Source organism: Ailuropoda melanoleuca, chromosome 1 (assembly GCF_002007445.2).
Source record: "Ailuropoda melanoleuca isolate Jingjing chromosome 1, ASM200744v2, whole genome shotgun sequence".
NCBI classification, from domain to species: Eukaryota; Metazoa; Chordata; class Mammalia; order Carnivora; family Ursidae; genus Ailuropoda; species Ailuropoda melanoleuca.
The window spans coordinates 148,950,545-148,955,780 of NC_048218.1; positions in this window are offsets into that span (position 1 = coordinate 148,950,545).

Below are 5,236 nucleotides of genomic sequence, written 5' to 3' on the forward strand. Positions count from 1 at the left end.
AAAGTTTGATGCTTCATTAGTTGCGTATAACACCCAGTGCACCATGCAATACGTGCCCTCCTTACTACCCATCACCAGTCTATCCCATTCCCCCACCCCCTCCCCTCTGAAGTCTTCAGTTTGTTTCTCATAGTCCATAGTCTCTCATGTTTCATTCCCCCTTCTGAACTACCCCCCTTTCTTTATCCCTTTCTTCCCCTACCGATCATCCTAGTTCTTATGCTCCACAGATGAGAGAAATCATATGATAATTGTCTTTCTCTGCTTGACTTATTTCACTTAGCATTATCTCCTCCAGTGCCGTCCATGTTGCAGCAAATGTTGAGAATTCGTTCTTTCTGATAGCTGAGTAATATTCCATTGTATATATGGACCACAGCTTCTTAATCCAGTCATCTGTTGAAGGGCATCTCGGCTCCTTCCATGATTTGGCTATTGTGGACAATGCAGCTATGAACATTGGGGTGCATATGGCCCTTCTCTTTACTACGTCTGTATCTTTGGGGTAAACACCCAGNGCCTTACCACCCATCACCAGTCTATCCCATTCCCCCACCCCCCTCCACTCTGAAGACCTCAGTTTGTTTCTCATAGTCCATAGTCTCTCATGTTTCATTCCCCCTTCTGACTACCCCCCTTTCTTTATCCCCTTTCTTCCCCTACCGATCATCCTAGTTCTTATGTTCCATAGATGAGAGAAATCATATGATAATTGTCTTTCTCTGCTTGACTTATTTCACTTAGCATTATCTCCTCCAGTGCCGTCCATGTTGCAGCAAATGTTGAGAATTCGTTCTTTCTGATAGCTGAGTAATATTCCATTGTATATATGGACCACAGCTTCTTAATCCAGTCATCTGTTGAAGGGCATCTCGGCTCCTTCCATGATTTGGCTATTGTGGACAATGCAGCTATGAACATTGGGGTGCATATGGCCCTTCTCTTTACTACGTCTGTATCTTTGGGGTAAACACCCAGTAGTGCAATGGCTGGGTCATAGGGTAGTTCAATTTTTAACTTTTTAAGGGACCTCCACACTGTTTTCCAGAGTGGCTGTACCAACTTGCATTCCCACCAACAATGTAGGAGGGATCCCCTTTCTCCACATCCTCTCCAACAATTGTTGTTTCTTGCCTTGTCTATCTTTTGACATTCTAACTGGCGTAAGGTGGTATCTCAGTGTGGTTTTGATTTGATTTTCCTGATGGCTAAAGATTTTGAACATTTTTTCATGTGTCTGTTAGCCAATTGTATGTCTTCATTGGAAAAGTGTCTGTTCATAACTTCTGCCCATTTTATGATTTATTTTTTTGTTTCTCGTGTATTGAGTTTGAGAAGTTCTTTGTAGATCTTGGATACCAGTCCTTTATCTGTGGTGTCCTTTGCAAATATATTCTCCCATTCCGTGGGCTGTCTCTTAGTTTTTTTGACTGTTTCCTTGGCTGTGCAGAAGCTCTTTATCCTGATAAAGTCCCATAAGTTCATTTTATCTTTTATTTCTCTTGCCTTTGGAGATGTGTCGTGAAAAAGGTTGCTCTGGCCGATGTCATAGAAGTTGTTGCCTATGTTCTCCTCTAGAATTTTGATGGATTCCTGTCTCACATTGAGGTCTTTCATCCATTTGGAGTTTATTTTTGTGTATGGTGTGAGAGAGTGGTCAAGTTTCATTCTTTTGCATGTAGCTGTCCAATTTTCCCAGCACCATTTATTGAAGAGACTGTCTTTTTTCCACCGGATGTTTTTTCCTGCTTTATCAAAGATTAGTTGCCCAAAGAGCCGAGGGTCCATTTCTGGGTTCTCTATTCTGTTCCATTGGTCGATGTGTCTGTTTTTGTGCCAGTACCATGCTGTCTTTGTGATCACAGCTTTGTAGTACAGCTCGAAATCCGGCATTGTGATGCCCCCAGCTTTGTTTTTCCTTTTCAACAGTTCCTTGGAGATTCGGGGCCTTTTCTGGTTCCATACAAATTTAAGGACTATTTGTTCCAGTTCTTTGAAAAATGTCCTCGGTATTTTGATCGGGATAGCATTGAAAGTGTAGATTGCTCTGGGTAGTATGGACATTTTAACTATGTTAATTCTTCCAATCCATGAGCATGGAATATTTTTCCATCTTTTTATGTCTTCCTCAATATCTTTCAAAAGTGATCTATAGTTTCTAGCATATAGGTCCTTTACGTCTCTGGTTAAGTTAATTCCAAGGTAACGTATGGTTTTTGGTGTTATTGTAAATGGGATGGATTCCCTAATTTCTCTTTCTTCAGTCTCGTTATTCGTGTATAGAAATGCAACTGATTTCTGGGCATTGATTTTGTATCCTGCCACCTTACTGAATTGTTCTATAACTTCTAATAGTTTGGGAGTGGATTCCTTTGGGTTTTCCATATAGAGTATCATGTCATCTGCAAAGAGAGACAGTTTGACTTCTTCTTTGCCGATTTGGATACCTTTGATCCCTTTTTGTCTTCTGATTGCTGTTGCAAGGACTTCTAGTACTATGTTGAATAATAGTGGCGAGAGTGGGCATCCTTGTCGTGTTCCTGATCTTAAGGGAAAGGCTTCCAGCTTTTCCCCATTGAGAATAATGCTTGCAGTAGGCTTTTCATAGATGGCTTTTATGAGATTGAGAAATGTACCCTCTATTCCTACACTCTGAAGGGTTTTAATCAGGAAAGGATGCTGTATTTTGTCAAATGCTTTTTCTGCATCAATTGAGAGGATCATATGGTTCTTGAGTCTTTTCTTGTTGATATGATGTATCACATTGATTGATTTGCGAGTGTTGAACCATGCTTGCATCCCAGGTATGAATCCCACTTGGTCATGATGGATAATCCTTTTAATGTACTGTTGGATTCTATTAGCAAGGATCTTGTTGAGGATTTTGGCATCCATATTCATTAGAGAAATCGGTCTGTAATTCTCCTTTTTGAGGGGGTCTTTGCCTGGTTTGGGGATCAAGGTAATATTAGCCTCATAGAATGAGTTTGGTAGCTTTCCTTCTGTTTCTATTTTTTGAAATAGCTTTAGGAGAATAGGTATTATTTCTTCTTTGAATGTTTGGTAGAATTCCCCAGGAAAACCGTCTGGGCCTGGAGTTTTATTATTTGGAAGGTTGTTTATCACTGACTCAATTTCTTCATAGTTAATTGGCCTATTTAAGAAATCTATTTCTTCCTGTTTCAGTCTTGGTAGTTTATAGGTTTCCAGGAAGGCCTCCATCTCTTCCAGATTGTTTAGTTTTTTGGCATATAGCTGTTGATAAAAGTTTCTAATAATCCTTGCAATTTCAATGGTGCTGGTCGTGACCTCTCCCTTTTCAGTCATAATTTTAATAATCTCAGTCCTTTCTCTTTGTTTTTGGACAAGTTTTGCCAGTGGTCTATCAATTTTATGGATTCTCTCAAAGAACCAGCTTCTAGTCCTGTTGATCTGCTCTACTGTGGTTCTGGTCTCTAATTCATTGATTTCTGCTCTAATCTTGGTCAACTCCTTCCTTGTCAGTGGGTTAGGCCTGTCCCTCTGTTGCTGTTCCAGTTTCTTGAGGTGAGAATATAGAAACTGCATTTTAGATTTTTCTATTCTTTTGAGTGAGGCTTGGATGGCTATGTATTTCCCCCTTAGGACTGCCTTTGCAGTATCCCATAGGTTTTGGACCGTTGTGTATTCATTCTCGTTGGTCTCCATAAATTGTTTAATTTGTTTTTTGATTTCCTGGTTTATCGAGTCATTCTTGAGCAGGATGGTTCTTAGCCTCCAAGTGTTTGAGTTTCTTCCAGGTTTTTCCTTGTGGTTGAGTTCCAATTTCAGAGCGTTGTGGTCTGAGAATATGCAGGGGATAATTTCAATCTTTTGGTATTGGCTGAGACCTGTTTTGTGTCCCAGAGCATGATCTATTCTTGAGAATGTTCCATGGGCATTTGAATAGAATGAGTATTCTTTGGTTCTGGGGTGTAGTGTTCTATATATATCTATGAGGTCCAACTCGTCGAGTATGGCATTCAAAGCCTTTGATTCTTTGCTTAGTTTTTGCCAGGGTGTTCTGTCTATTTCTGATAGTGGGGTGTTGAGGTCCCCTACTATTACTGTGTTCTTATCTATATGTCTCTTTATTTTGGTTAAGAGTTGGCTTGTGTATCTTGCTGCTCCCCTGTTGGGGGCATATATATTAATAATTGTCATATCCACTTGTTGAATACTTCCTTTAAGAATAATATAGTGCCCTTCTGTATCTCTCTCTATGGCCTCTAGTTTAAAATCCAGTCTATCTGATATGAGAATTGCTACTCCAGCTTTCTTTTGAGGTCCATTTGCGTGGAAGATGGTACTCCATCCCCTTACTCTAAGTCTGAATGCATCTTTGGGTTCAAAATGAGTCTCTTGTAGACAGCAAATGGATGGGTCATGTCTTTTTATCCAATCTGCAACCCTGTGGCGTTTTATGGGAGAGTTTAAGCCATTTAGATTGATAGAGATTATTGACAGATATGATTTTAATGATGCCATTTCTCTTTAAAGTCTTTGTATCGGTTGTGACTTGCTGCTCTGTATCACTCTTGGGGCCTTTTTACCTTTATAGAGCCCCCCTTAATATCTCCTGTAGGGCTGGTTTCGTGGTTACGAAATTGGTTAATGATTGGCGATTTTGGAACGTCTTTATTTCTCCATCAATTCTGAATGACAGCTTTGCTGGATAAAGGATCCTTGGCTGCATGTTTTTCTCTGAAAGAGCTTTAAAAATGCCCCCCCAAGCCTTTCTCTCATTCCAGGTCTCTGTAGACAGGTCTGACGTAATCCTGATACCTTTGCCTTGGTACGTGAGAAATTTCTTTGCCCTGGCCGCTTTCAATACTGTATCCTTGGATCTAATATTTGCGAATTGCACTATGACATGCCGTGGCGTAGGTTTGTCCTGGTTGAGCTTGGATGGGGTCCTCTCTGCCTCTTGGACACGAATGCTTGTTTCCCTTGCTAGATTAGGGAAGTTTTCAGCTACAATTTGTTCAAATATCTCTTCTAGACCTCTGTTTTTCTCCACCCCTTCAGGGATGCCGATGATTCTGACATTGGATCGTTTCATAGAGTCAGTAATCTCCCGTAATCTACATTCGTGGGCGTGGATTTTTTTAAGACCAGCTTCTATTTTCGTTTTTTCTTCTACTAACCCATCCTCCAATTCGCTAACGCGTTCCTCTGCCTCGGTGACCCTGGCCGTCAGAGCCTCTAGTTTTGACTG